Here is a 15,983-nt window from a genome sequence, read left to right as displayed (position 1 = left end):
GCAAAGCGACCGACTTCTGGGTGGTTGCTGGACAAGCCTGGTTATTAGTAAACATTTAAATCGACAATCGCTATAGCTATGCGGACAGCGGGGAGAACGCCGTCTTTCTACCTTCCAACCTTTCTTTCTTTCTCCTTTCGCTTTTCTCTAGCGTTCGCGGTTTGCGGTAGAGGAAACAAGAAATCAACTTGCGGGACCACCCGCTATGGCCAGGACTTGCATCGCGAGTCGTGAATCCCGAGGAGGTCTACGCCGTCTTCATGAATCAACTCGTTTCTGAATCGGCATAAACCTTCAAAGGGTTGCTGAGGGGGGGGGGGACGTCCCCCCTCCCCGCTAGGTCCGTCAGAGTTATGCGGGCACCAGTGTCTCTTCGCATTCTAAGCATCGGTCGGTGATCGGAGAGACACGATGTCTTCGAAAGACTACGAACGAAGAGAAATTGTTATAAATAATAAAGAAATGCCAATAATTAAATGTTTTCAGAAATACGTTTGGCGTTAAATTGTGAACGAAAGAAATAAGTTATTTTATATGATATAGAGCAAAAGAAAAAAAACATCGTAACTTTTAACATTCAGCAGACGCGGAATTACTCGCATCAGTTGGTTAACGGCACGTATTATCTCGACAATAAAAAAATTTTACGCGTTAGAATCGTACCGTGACGCGTTGCGAATGCTCTGAATATCAATTAAATCGCGTGATACCCGTTTTATCTTATTATAAAAATAACAAAGGATAAAAAAAAATGCTGATTTATAAAAGGCAACGTTATAAAGGTAAACTCGGCAAGCACTTCCATCGCAGATAAACGGAGCCTATTATCAATACAGTGATTCAGTTCTGACATGATCATGTCACTAAGGATGCGACAAGGCTATTGAATGATGTATATATCTCGCGGAGAAAGAGAAAGGGAGAGAGAAACAATAATTAGCTAGTTTATTCCGCAAATGCGCAGAAATTATACAGTTATACATTTTTAGTGTTATAAGTTTCGACGGTATAACAACAATAAGCTGATTATCTTTGTTCTCCCTTTAGCAGTAAGATCACTTAATTCTCAAGAAACACTGGGATATTCATCACAGATACGTACTATAGTTACTAGATTTTATTTCGATTTTATAAATTTTCGCGAAGCAATTTAACGTCATTGTGTAAAACAAAGTGGAGCAAAAGCAGAACGTATTAATATTCACGAGAGATCATATGTAAAGTGTACAGTTCACGATCACGGCATAAATCAACTGTTGTCTCACAATCAGCTCGAGTAATTCGCGTATTCCTTTATTACATAGGCGTTTTTTATATAAGCGAAAAAATTCTGTCTCTTTAATTTCTGCGTATATAATTTCACGGGTGAAACTTTACGCGTTGAACTTTTTGCGTGCGACTTTCAACTCGTTGTCACGGTTCATAAAAATTAAGTAGTCTTGCCGGTGTGTGTACACAACGCGGAGATGCTGTACTTGAGCGGCCGCGAGATTTTTCTACTTCTTTTTAAACAACGACGAGGATTTTTGAACGGCTCCTGCCGCAGAGACCGCGTCTTAACTCGAGAAGAAAGACACTGTAAATGGGAGTAGCCCGTCGCGATTATTCGAAGAGGAGGAATAGACGACGATAAACTCGACTAAACTGCGCTCGGTTGCGCGATGCTTTATTGGCTTTTATCGAGTTTTAACGCAAACCCGGGATTCCTTTATGGAAACGCCGTTAATTTTACGACGCGAGCATATTTAGCCCAGCGGTTTCTCGTAAAATCATACTTTGGTCGCGATAAAGTTGAAACATCGACGAGGGCTGCTAAAGCAAAGTTGGCCTCGTAAATACGTCGCAAAGGGGAGAGAGGGAAGGGAGAAAAAAGAAAGAAAATAAGTAGTTCACGCGTAATGATGTAATATGCATATATACTATTTTAATAAATGTAATTTTGATATTTCTTTATAATTAAACTTCATTAATTATTTTAAACTTAATTAATTATGATAAATAAATTAAATTGCCTTGATGTGTGATACTATTTTCACGTAGTGTTTCAGGACAATATTATTTATTTAATTTTCCAGATAAATGGGCGTTGATTAGTTTTGGAAAGATTTTTCAATAATGAAGAAGAAAAAGAGTACTGATTTGTAAATATTCAATTAACTCTTCACGATCTATTTCAACTTTTAAGCAATCAGCTTTGTCAAGAAAACTCGTAATTTTATTTTATATTTTAATGCTGAGATGGAATTTTATCTGTGTCGTATTTTATAAATTAAACTTTACCAATACTACACACACACACACACACACACACACACAATAATGTAATGTACAGTTTTAACATCATTTTAAATTCTTTTTGTTAGAAATTTTTTAATACATTAGTCATATAATTTGCAATATTCTGCGAAAAGAATTAATTTGCTGTGAGATATGATACATTCTATGAAGATATGATTTTTTTCATCTCGAATAATACGTACGTCCTACGCAATAATATGAAGAGTTGATAACTCACCTAAACAATCTGTAAAACAGATATGTGGCAACGTTCTCTCTCTTTTTTTTCTTCTTTTTTGGCACATCGCCACGCAAGTACGTCCCGTTGTCGAAAGGTAGCGTATCGGTGTAGGTGGTGAATAATGAATGGCAACGTCGAGAGACAACTTGCTGGACCAGCGTCGACGACGCTGGATCAGGTCGACCCGTTGTGTGTACGTATGACCGAGAGGGTGGGGAGCAGGAGGAAGAAGGAGGAGGGGGGGGGGAAAGAGGGTTAGGAGACGCAGTTATACAGCACGAGTTCCGGGTGAAACGACATGAAAAATTAACGGGCCCTGCGTTTTGACACTGCGTCAAACTTTCGTTGTACGAGAGTGATAGATTGTTCTACGGCCGCGGTAGATTATATTCTCTACGACGCTGCGAGGGAGTAAGAGGGAAAAAGCGCGCGGAACGGAGTGCGGGCGAAAGATGGTTTTGGATTCCCGGACTAACGACCGGGCGGACAAATTCGAATTTTACGAGGGACACCTCAACGGTGGTATTGTCAGCTCGAGAGTCAGTCCGCGAACGCGCGAGAGTCAGTCCGTCCCTCAGCCTCTCTCGTTGGGTAAGTATTTTTTTTTTCACACAGATTTATCACACCGTGTGTCAGAGGTATACAAAGATAATTTCGGTCAATGACGCAGATTGAAATGTACGACGATATTTCATCTTCAATATCCGCGGATGCGGTGTATATGATAGTGTAGTAATTCAATCTCACCTCACTGACGAACATTAACATCCGCGCGCTTGAAATTTCACTTTTTCGATCAGAACATGTGATGATGGCATCCAAAGTGACGAATAGCTTCGTGAGTTAATCTCGAAAAAAAGATGTAAGTATTTCTCGCGCGAAAAAGCATAATTTTTCGTTCGTGATATAGAATTTTCTCTCGTCAGTTCGTAATGCTTTCCATTTTAACGAGTATTCGCACAATGTGTTGCAACGCAGTGAGGAAGACGAGAACATAGAAAGAGAGAGAGAGAGAGAGAGAGAGAGAGAGAGAGAGAGAGAGAGAGAGAGAGAGAGAGAGAGAGAGAGAGAGAGAAGACAAGATACGCATCGCGATATTTCATTCGGCGTACGATCCCGCGAATTTGCGTTCTCAAAGACTTCAAAGGGACCTCTTGCGAGGTTACCGGATGTCCGGCTGCTTGCGACACCGTACTCCTTTTGTGCATCCCAGCCAGAGGGAGAGGGGACAGAGAGACGCCAGAGAAGAGGACGAAGATAGAAGACGGGAGACGCAGAAGAGAAAATGTGCTCGGTGAGATGCTCGAATTCGTCCACGGCTTGTCGACTGGCAAGTACCACGTAACTCACCTACTAAACTCGCGGCTAAGTAACGGGGAAGTGCATAATTCACCGCTGGTTAATTGGCGAGCGTTTTCACGCCAGCCGCCGGTCTGTCAAAGCGAGAGAGCGATGCTTACGGATGAGTCGCTCTCATCCGTAAGCAACGGAGAAGGACGAAGCATGTGTGTATCATCGCCGACAGCGAAGAACGCGTGCTGCGAAATCCTCCGGTTCCCCTCCCACCCTGTTTCTCTTTCAGTCGCGACGGTCGTCCCTGCTTATAAATACTGCATCTCGCGCAAGGAAAGGAATAAAAGAACAAACCCGAGAAAATAGTCGAGAAAGATAGAGAGGCAAAAAAAAAGAAGAGAAAGGTCGCGATATGGAGTGCAGAGGATAAAAGAAAAAACTGCTTCTAGCAGTCGGCAACTGAAAGAGGGACAACGTTGGCTTCTGGAGGATGCCGCGGCGATATGACTTATTTAATCGCCCGGGCTGAACGTTAATGTCCCTCTATGAGCCACTCGCGCGAATGTTTCGGGGATTACGTCGCGTCACCGTCGACGGGGCGTTGGCCGCGCGATTTACGAGAGTCGTAAGATGAACGCGCGGCGATACGAGATGACGGAGCGAGGCGCGAAATTGGAGCATAACGTGAAAATGTAGACGTTAGATCGCTACTAAGTGTTTCGTCGTCGCGTTTCTCCTTCAAGAAACACGTATCGAACCGTGTTTACTTTTATAATATAGATAATTATTTTTATTTTTTTATTAAGAATACATAAAGTATTCTTACATTGTTGTATGTCACATTTTGAAAATTTACTTTGATTTTTTATTTAAATTTTATCCCTCGTTTATGGATTTTAAAGAATTTATTTTTATAAAAACTGAGCTTTTATTTTGTACTTTAAATAAAAAGTGACAAGTTTTCATTTAGAGATTTAAAAGAGCAGCAATACTAGAAATATAAGTAGATATAATATAGATAAAATTTGTATAACAAATGGATAAATTATTGTACATTGAAAATTGAAAAATAAAAAAAAAATTCCTTCAGAATAAAATATTATTTGAAAACCAAAAAAATTAAGACTAAAATTAAGATTCAATATTCTATAATTTCGATCTTTCTCAAGTATCGGATTAATACGGCTACTTTTTCTCGAAAGAGAGGGCAACAATCACCGATCCCTTCCCTCCTTCGGGCGCGAGTAGTCCTTTAGTTCACGTAACAGAAACGTGTGTTAGTTAGCGAGAGTTTCGACAGAGTGGACACGCGCGCTACTAATTATATCGACGACTTGTGTTTGCTTTCCGAGAAGGCGACGTGCTCGGCTGATCGTACCTCTTTTCCTCTTAATCTTAGGGGCGGATCTATATTGAAACCGGACTTATATAAACCAATCCGAGATCATCGACGAACCCTGATCTCGCTTATCAACATTCTAAAGCTAATATATGTATCAAGGACGGGACGTGACTCTCTTTAATAGTTGCTCCCTCGATTACGTTCTCGCAAAGCATCAAGATTATTACACTAAGCTTCCAACTTTTCGAGATATATATGTATATCCGTCCCTGATTTATTTGCCGCGATTGGTTCGCGCAGCGGGACGTCGCGTATTCGGAAGCGACCGAATGAAAAACTGTATTTAATTAGAGGACCGTCGAGGGGCAATGACGACGAGCAATACGACATGCAGAATGGCGATCACGGACCGCACTACGCGCTAGGTCGGACGAATCGCCATAGAAAAAGCGTTCGCGCATCTCGTCGGCGAACGGAACATCGATGGATGATGAGTCAATCGAGAATCGCTGGACGCCGCGTCGCGGCCGACGTTCCGTCTGCCATTCCAATGTCCGTCGATGACGGACTTTTCGGAGGACGAATGGGGAGAAGGGAGATTGTAAAAACGCGATCGCGAGGGTTATGATTGATACCGGTGCGAGAATGCTTATAAAATTGCCGAGCGAAATGCAACCGAACTTTTTCTTCCAAGAGCGAAACAGTTAATGTGTATGTGTGTGTGTGTGTGTGTGTGTGAGAAAGAGAGAGACGATCTCTTTATAAAATCTTTTGAGGCTCGATTATAACTCACAGAAAGGTAAAAATGAATTGAAGCAAAAGAAACATCTCATGTTTGTTCATGTTTGCACTTTAATTATTAATTCCACCTATATTTTTGGGAAACAACATTTAAAAAAGAAAGTTGTTAAAAAAATATTTTTTCCTCTTCGAGTTTTAAATTAAATTTTTGACATCACTCTCTGTCTCTTTTTCCCTTCGGTGATAGTCTGCTTTCGAACCTTTACAGGCAACGCTTTGATTTCCATTAACATCAAAGTTGCGTGTGCAAAGGGATATTGGCCTCGCGCAGTCGTTTCCACTAGTGTCATCGACCCTTCTCGATAGGAGACATCCTCGCGAGGATATATACGGACGGTTATAGAACCGTGCCGTTTCGATGTCTGTCACGCCGCGGTCACGTCTTAATCAGTGTCTGGACTTGCAGCGGGCCCACCGGGGCAAGAAGTTCGTCGGGGTCTTTCCCCCCTTCGGCTAAACGTGCCGAATGTTAATTACATCAGCGGGGTTCCGGCGGCGATATTGACTCACTAACGGGTGAAAAAGTCCTCGTTCGAATCTCGCCGATCGCGCTCGCTAGTTATGCGTTTTATATATATTGTGCCGAGCGATTATAAAATTCCTGTCGGATCTTTCGTACACTCGAGACACATTCGTGCCACCGTGCGGGTTAATTTCTCACGCATATTCGCTGTTAAAATTAAAATTTCAATTAGCCGCGAGCGACCCGATCTCTAGCTTTCCGGAAAATATAACGGAGATTTTATATTTGAAGTTTTACAATCCCGAGCGAAAGACTCCCGCGTTTATTTCGAAAAGTTTGTTGTGACACAATCCCGGTCCCTACATCGCAACGTAATTAGTAGCGTCGGCCCGCTCAGGGGGGGTTACTTCCCTCTCGCTTCTCGACGAAATGTGACTGATGATCGTTCTATTAATGTTTGTTTTTCACGCCTACGATACATTTCGGAGACGGCGCGATTTATGATCGTATCACATCTTTCCACGTGTAATCGTAGATTTTGTTTCCGTCCTGTTTCGAGCAGTTGGCCGAATCGGTGTATAAATAAATGAGAGTTTATTATGTGTGACAGAGAGAGAGAGAGAAAGAGAGAGAGAGAGAGAGAGAGAGAGAGAGAGAGAGAGAGAGAGAATCCTTCGAAAAGAGGGAGATGAGAGACCTAAGGCGCGGCGTATGTCACAACAGCGTCGAGGCGCGAAGCGTCAAAGTGGATTTATGATATTTTCCCAGCGTCACCTCTCTCGCGAGATACTCTCTGTCTAAAAAAGACGAGCGCGCGCAAAGACGGCTCCTGCCTTTGATGTCGCGCTTCTTACGCGCCCTACGCATGATGCATCGCCGTTCTCGACGCGCGCCTTGCTCCGGGACCTTTAAACAAATCGTCGACTTCTTTGCCGCGCGCAGATTAATCGAGGACCTATCTCTCCCTAGATCCCTTGATTTATAACGATCCGCGACGGCAAATTGCGATCGCAACAAAGTTATCTCGAATAAGTATCTTGATGAAAAAAAGAACTCTAAAACTTGGCATCTTTTCCTTGGCGATTGTTTCTCGCAGTTACAAACCGTGTCGTCTATCTTTACAACGTACAAGAATTTTTAAGACAAACATAAATCAATCTCGACAGACATGACGGATATAAATCATAACGCGCCGGAGAATGAGAACATCTCTCACATGGGAATGATTAATATTACAAATTAGTAAAACAAACACACTTTACGCGAACGACTTCTTCAGAATTTTGAGTAATCGATCAAGCGTTCCGCGGATTTCGTCAAGCAGCGATTAATAATAAATAATTAGATGCGATTCGTTAAAATATTCAAGGATAATTGCTCGCGGCACGAACAGGCGAACAAACTTATTTACGAGTACTCCCCTCTCCCCTCTCCCCTTGTCGTTTTCCTTAATCGTCATAGAAAGAGGAAGCGGCGCATCACCAAGGTCGTTACGCTGACGGATCCGTGCCTTCTGCGAGCGCCGGAAGTAATGCACGGAGGCGCCTTACAATTCCCGGCAGATGATATTCGAGGCCCGAGACGAAATTTTTTACTGTTCACGCGAGAGAGCTAAGCGAAGTGCGTCTAGCGTAAAAATAAAAATATCGCGAATTCTTGGAATTGTTTCAGAATAAAATACGTCTCATGAATTTCGAAACTCCTTTCTAATCAGACATGTACATATGTAATTACCGGACCACATTGTTCAACTATGGCGTTTCACACATTAACATTTCTTTATATAAAAATTTAATACTCTGTACAGCTGTGTTTTAATATTCTTTTAAGTAGAATAAATTTTATTATTACTAAAAAGTAATAGTTACTGATTTTACAAGTTATAAATATAGTCAGTGAAATAAGACTAAAAATAGTCAATATATAGTAAAAAAAATAATCAATTAGTGTTCATGGCTATTTTAATTTAAAATAATATTAAAAAAAATGATTTAAAGAATTTTGTGTTACAATATTAATGTTATAATAAGAGATAAATTTATAGCAATATAATTTTTGTTAGAGAAACACTAAGAATATTGCTTATTTTTTGCATGTGAGTTTATCTTAAAACTAAAAATGTGTGATATATATATAATTTTTATTCTTTATTATTATACTGAGAGATAAATATATCACAGAGAGAGTTTGACCAATTCTATATTTTATATTTCAAAATAAAATTATTTAAAAAATTAATAAAATTAATTTGGATAGTTATACAAGATTTTAGATATTTTGTATACTTAATTTTGTTTAATAATTTATTATCATTTACGGAAGCTTAAAACAAAGGCGCAAAGTGTGAATATTTTTATGGAAAATCAATGAAATATTCATTGATTTGATAAAATCTTGTGTCTCTGCACTGATTCAGTTTAAAAGACTATACTGATGTACATTTACCGTGACTGTCTCAAGGTGTTTAGTCCTAAGCTAATAAAACTCTTCGCTCTCTGTTATATAACATTAAATTTCTCGCCGTTGAAAGCTCCGTGCCAGCATGCTTGTGCAAATAGCGCGACACAAATCGTCGAGGTGTACTTCTACCTCGTTCGTTGTTCGCGCACCAAGTTCGAGCTGTTCTTCTCGGCTCCGCCTCAGCCAGAAAGGAGTAGGAGACGAGGAGTACTATCATCAATCACCGCGTCCGCAGGACCGTTTATTTTAAGTCACCCGCGTTTTTAATACACGCGTCATTAACGCGTGCTGGCACCTAAGCGGCGACGAACGACGAGACGGCGAGAACGACGTTAGAGACGTAGCGGTACAATTAAGCATGCAATGTCCGTAACGAGGAGGAAAGTATACTCACATGCAGCCTTCAAGCTGGCAGAACGACCTTCGTTACTCCAATTATGTCTCGATCGTAATAATCGTCAAACATCCCGTACGTTTCCTGGCGCAAACGTCTTTCGATATTATCGAACAGCTGTTGTATTATGCGTTCCTTTTCGAGTCTCCTCGATAAATTAAATAAAATGAATTTATTTTAAAGAAGCACGCGGATGTTATTGTAGCAATCTCACAGAAATGTTCGACGCAATCGACGCCAAGTTATGTCATCTATATACTTTCAGAATTTTAATACTATCATACTATTGTAACAAAAGTCCAAAATATTCATCGTGGAATTTTACACCGGATATTTATTAAATTGCTGTTAAGCTCTGCGCGTCGATACGCATACTGGAGAAGTAGGGAGGGAGTTTTCGTATTTATTCGATGAATCGGCCGAATACGTAACGGCATTAACGCCCAAACTTATGGAGCGAAAGTTTTATCGCTACGGCTCTCTGCTCCGTACAGCTGCGCATATATTGTACGCGTAACATACGGGCGAACTATTTGGCCGGAAAGTCGTTAACTATTAGCCGCCGACTTGACTTATGCGCGTAACGAGACTTACGATCGTGCTCGATGCACTTATTTCTACTACACTTGGCGCATAATGCGCCAAATTATTATTCCGCCCTCCTTATTTCGTTGCAATCTTCGTTTCTTATCCGGTTTATCACATAGATTAGAATTACGTGATATTTCTGAATACGTCACAAAATTTCAGATAGATTAGAAATAATAATTCTCAATAATACTAATAATTATCAATATCTTAAGATTATTAATATGTGTATTTTTGTATGACTAGTTTTGTTTTCTTCTTTTGTGTTTTTTTTTTAACTTAAAAGACATAATTTTTTTAACATTTAATATATATAACATATTTATTATATCACATGTAGATTATAATTATACATGACATAAATTTAAGTAAAAGGATAACCCTTCAGTAATAATAAACATTTATATGAATAAAAAAGTAAATTAAAAAAAAAACATTAAACGGAAATGAGTTTTTATATTTTGTTATATTTTTAAGTTACATATAGACAAAAAAGACATACAATTTTTCTTTAATATTGTTAATATTTCAGAAAAATTCCTTTATTAATAGTTTCCCCCGTGCCTTGGCACTGCTGTGCAAAGGTTATCTGCATCCGTTCAGAATAGTATGTTATGTGCTCCACATTTTTGTGCGTGTTCTTTCTTTATACCTTGTCACGACGTTGCGCGACATTTACGATGTCGCGTTTTATATCTATCATGTACGCCCACACAATACGAGAGAGAAAGAGAAAGAGAGAGAGAGAGAGAGAGAGAGGGGGGGAGAGAGAGAGAGAGAGAGAGAGAGAGAGAGAGAGAGAGAGAGAGAGAGAGAGAGAGAGAGAGAGAGATCCCAATTAACACACGACTGGGCTCCTCTCTTGGCATGGATCGTGATCGTTCTTCGTCGTCTCCGATGGTTTGACGGAATGAGCTGCTCGCTTTCGATTAAAATTCATTAAAGCCGCCGAGATTAGTGCGGTTCTGGAAATGGACTCGGAAGGCCGTGCGACGCATATCAATCGGTTGAGGAGGGGCGAGAAGGATGCACCAGAAAGTGGAAGAATGGTGGAGCTGGCGAAAGAGACCAGAGGAAAGCGGAACAAGGAAGGAGGGTAGAGAGAAAGAGAGTGAGAGAGAGTGAGAGATGGCCGAAGCGCGGAGAAAGAAAGCCCGGGCGAGTCGCTAATGAGAGCGACAATTCAGTGTGTCGGGCGCAGACCGCGCGCGGAATGCAGCCTCGGCTTCCAGCATTCATAAATTTATTCCCGCCGCCTTCTGCCAGCCTCGTTTTATCGCCTGACAATATGCCGCCGCGAAAGAGAAAGAGAGCGAGAGAGACCAAGTTCGAAGCACACGGTGGACCCCGTGCGGTGTTCGCAGAGTTTCAAAATCAACGCCTCAACTCTTTAAATGGTGCTCACCTCCGCCATGCAAGAGAGCTCTCACCGGGAGATTGATTTTTTTCTCATCAGCGGAATTATAATCGAGTGTACGTATCCGTTCCTTATCAGACGGATCGGAGCCTTTTAATGCCGGTCGCTGCTACACACCGTCTGCCACAGAACCTGCTAAAGCACACAGTATTTATGGCGTACAGCTGTAACTACCTTACTCGTGTTCTTATGGATTTTTGTCGCCGTACGATTTACATGTCGCGTTATGAATCGAACAAGCATGATAAATTAGAAATGGAAAAATGAAAATAGCGTGAGAAAGATACGAAATAGGTATATATATATATATATATATATATATATATATATATATACGTGCAGGATGTTCCTGCACATGTGCGCAAAAATTACATTGGCACATAGAAATTTTTCTTCAAGAAACCATCTTTTCAAAGAATCACCCACTAAAACTTTTGACCTACCTTTAGGATTCTTACTTTGTGTGTGTGTATACATATAGATCAGTTTTTAGATAAATTATACTAAATAATAAAGTAGAAAAATTGACGAATGATTTTCTTGACGCTTGTACGCAAATAGTTTCGAGAAACTTTACATATTACACGTTAAAGAGGAAACGAAGATGTGTGTATACGAGCGGGTACGTTTATCCCCGAGTAATTAGTCTTTTCTGCTACAGGAAAGCAAATCGCAGAGCGTCTCCCCAGGAAGACATCTCTCGCCCTTAGAGCGCCGCCGAAATCTGGTAACCATTCGCCGACTTAACCGGAGTTTTACGAACGGCTTTGGATAAGACAATGGCGGGGCTCCGGCTTTACATTATTTAATGCCCCCGCGTCGCGGTAGTCCGGAGCGTTAATTAGGCGCCGCTCATATGCTAATACGGGAGACTAAGCTCCGCTTACTCGCGTAGTAGATGCCATGAGCCGAGTACAAACGTACTGCGCTCGTTCAGTTATAGTATGCCAAGATAGTAGTAACTAGCCCTACCGTATTCCGACATACATATATACATAGGAATATATATGTATTCTGTCCTCACACCGAGCTATTTGTCTCGCTAATATCTCCCCTCCCTTGTCCTCCCTCTCACTCTATTCTCTCCGAGATCGTCTTCCACGCTTCCAACAAGGTAACAAAGCTGGCCTATCTCTCTCTTTTCCTCTCCCCGAATTCTCGCGATTCGACGTGTAAGCATCTACGTGAGCAAGCAATACAGTTTTATTTTGCCACCTCGGTTATCGATATAATCAAAATATATCTTTCTCTCTTTACAAGTCTCAAAGCTTGTGTTCTACTGCAAGAAAGAAGCGTGAAAAAAAGAGCGATATATAATTTATAATTTAAGTGTATATTTTGGAAGATATGAATTATGTCAGAAATGATACGATATAATTCTCATCAAGGTGAAGTTGTAATTGCAAATTTGCTATAATTATAAGCTATATAAAGAAACTGATGTCACTATTATGCTCGATATAATCTGTGATCAAAGTTACACCGCATTATAGGAGGTTAAACCGCGTATTACATAGGAAGGAGCTGCAATCTCTAATTTTTTATGCGTGAACGATACCCGACGCCTCGAAGGCGCTCAAGGATCGTATCGTGGACTAGTCGCTTCTAAGATTTCCCCGATAGGACCGAATCCGTGGCCTCCATCTAGATTGGTATCTAAATAGCCGACGATCCTCCGAAGGGATTCGTCATTCTAACACACTACTCGAAGAAGAGAGAGGCGAACCGCGCTTCTCCTTTTCGCCTGATTTAATTTATTCCCGAGTTGGGAGGGATATAATCGAATCGCTTGGACAGGCTCGATCGCAGAATTCAATGTTTCTTAGGACGTAGTTGGTCGAAAAGTTATACAAAGTGTCTACTCAAATCTTGTAAAAAATGAAATAATATTAATTAAACAAATTAAATTGCCAAATTAAACGCTGGTCATATTTCAATTGGCTTATCGATTTTAAATGAAATTTCGTGTTATTTTTTTCTTTGTATCGTTCTACAATTATTTATACACTTTCTGTACAAAGTACAGAATATAATTCTTTACAGAGTACAGATATGCCTAAAATTATTACAATATTTATTAAATAAATCAAATCGAGAGGCAGGTATAACACGAAATCTCATTTATGCCTAGCGACCGATCTAATTTGTATAATCAACATTTTAATAATTTTTATTTATGCTTAGAGCTTTTTATAGAACTATTGCAGCACTCTGAAGCGTTTAAAATTTGGAAAGAATGCTAAAAAAAATTGTCGAAAGACAAAGTGAGACGCAGCATGTGAACCTGATTTTTTTCTCGGCCATTTTTAATGGCCGACACTATTTATTTAATTTATCAAGAATTTTAAAACTATTAAAAATAAAGTCAAAGTTCTTAATAATTAATGTTTTCACAAAGTGAGACGCTTCACACACACTCAAATGGAATTACACGAAATATGCTATGCGATAATTGCGAAAAAAATAGATAGAACTATTTGTTTAATCTATTAAAAACTCTCAGAACTTTTAAAAGTAAAGACAAAACTCTCAACAATTAATGAATTTCCACGAAGTAAAAACCAGTTTTTACACGACCGACTGTTTACACATGAAAGCAAAATTATCAAAAAAATTCTCTAAATCTGAATAAATTTTCATGAGATTTCTCTAATTTTTCTAAATATAAAAAAAATCCCTGAGTATTCCAGGGTTTTTGTGTTTTTTTCAGAGAATAAATACCTTGAATACAAAGTATAATTCTCTTTTTTATCGCCGCTCGTGTAGTTAAATCGCTTTAATTTGGCGATTCTGTTTATCCTTGTGTTTATAGGAGATCCGTAGCGCGAAGTATATAAAGGTGTAAAAAGTTTTAAGACGGTCGTCGCGCTTCGATAAAATCTCTTATCTTTGATCGGGATACCTGGGAACGTTTCCGCAGCACCTGTTCGAGACATGCTCTAAAAATAGTTCAAGGATCGATGGAAAAATCCACGTATAGAGAGAATCCAAACTAAGCTTGAGAGAGATTACATCCTAACCCTATACAAACCATTAGAAGGCATAACGTGGTTTACGGCGGAGTCGGTAACCCTATATCGTGGCGGCGTCTTTTGATACGCGACGCGCTTCCATCCAATGCTCGTCCATGGTGTAGTAGTGCCTACCATAGTCCACACGTAGAACAAGCTACAAGAGTCTCGAATGCCTCTTCAGGTATACTCTCTCGGTGTCCGATTTTCACTGCGAATGCTTGGCGGGATAATAGTGTCTTTTGCGAGGATGAATTCTTGCGCTGATCGTATATATAAAAAGGAGAGACATAGTTTTTATACTTGTTTTTAATTAGCATCTTCTTAGACTTTTTTTCAATATCTTACTCGCGAAAAGTAAACGAAATATTAGACGACGCCGTTAAAATTCAGAAGTAAATTTCAGAAATGTTGAACAATAATTAGTTGGATTTGCTGAAGCTTTAGCCGACGTTAGGTCGGCATTACTATGTGTTACGGTACGATTGAACGATACATATCGTCGCTACTTATAACAAATGTAAGCGTATGTTTATAACAACTTCACGGTCACATTCATGGCGTCCGGTCGGATATCCGATTACGGCAACGTTACGACGAATTGGCGTATATATGGGAGGAGAGAGTGTTTATCCTCTCGGGAGAGAGGTAAGCAATGCGAGGTCGATAATGTGAGGCCGAAATAACGAAGCTTGCTTCACGAGAAGGCGACGTGTCAGCAAGAGCACACATTTGTCGTCTGATAAAAGAGAAAGAGAAAGAGCGCGATATACAACGCATTTATTATATGTATATATGATCAGGATCGGAGCATCAATGTCTGGCCATCCGAAGGCTAGCAACTTGTCTCGATCCATGCAATGTAAGCAACATAGATAACAGGAGAGAGAGAGAGAGGAAGAGAATCTCCTCTTCACGCACCGGATGACGATTATCCACCGCGATACACTGAGCCGATCATTAAGGATATGTCCACCCGGACATTCGTGGAAGACATCAACAAAGTTGGTGTCTGTGCGCGTGCAACATGCACGTCGTCTTCTGATGTCGTTTTGTGTGGCGTAGTTATCTCGGTCACCGATTACAACGAATAGTGATACGGGTTGCACATAATCGTTGCGCGTGATATCATCCTTGCATTGCGGGTTCGACTGTGCATCAAGTATCTTCCGCACTCTATTAATAACTTCATAGTTATTCATAACAAAAAACATAGGATTTTTATAAAATAATTAAATTTTTAATTAATTTTAGCTTATCATATACTTTATAATTTTTAATAATTATTTATTCCTTACCCTTACCTGATATTTTTTATTTATATTATTTTTATAAGTAAAGTATTTTAAAAAGTAATTTTTAACTAGGTATATTATAATTTAACTTCCAAAAATTAGTATTATTTATAAATAATTTTTTGTATATATATTTATATATATTATAAATGAGAAACTATATATTTTAACTTCAACAATTGTAATTACATTAAGCTTCTTGCTTCTCTAAAATAAAGATTATAAAAACTCTTCTACAAGAGAATAAAATCAAAAATAAAATAATCATTTATCTGTGACATCTCAGTCACTATGTCTTCGTTTTTTAAACAATTATAAACACCATTATACGCACAAATGAAAGAATCAAAATAATATTGCCTCTCGAACTTCTTTTCCTTTGTCGTCTGGTTTTTTTTCTC

At 39.6% G+C, this 15,983-nt stretch overlaps 1 long non-coding RNA gene across 1 annotated transcript in view; it reads right to left on the bottom strand.

The window, feature by feature from the left end:
• LOC140676464 (uncharacterized) overlaps positions 1-15,983 on the bottom strand; it is a 132,474-nt gene that overhangs the window by 91,743 nt on the left and 24,748 nt on the right. The gene's annotated exons all lie outside the window — the stretch shown is intronic.

Source organism: Anoplolepis gracilipes, chromosome 2, assembly GCF_047496725.1.
Source record: "Anoplolepis gracilipes chromosome 2, ASM4749672v1, whole genome shotgun sequence".
Lineage (NCBI taxonomy): Eukaryota > Metazoa > Arthropoda > Insecta > Hymenoptera > Formicidae > Anoplolepis > Anoplolepis gracilipes.
This window is presented reverse-complemented; position numbering and strand designations above follow the sequence as displayed.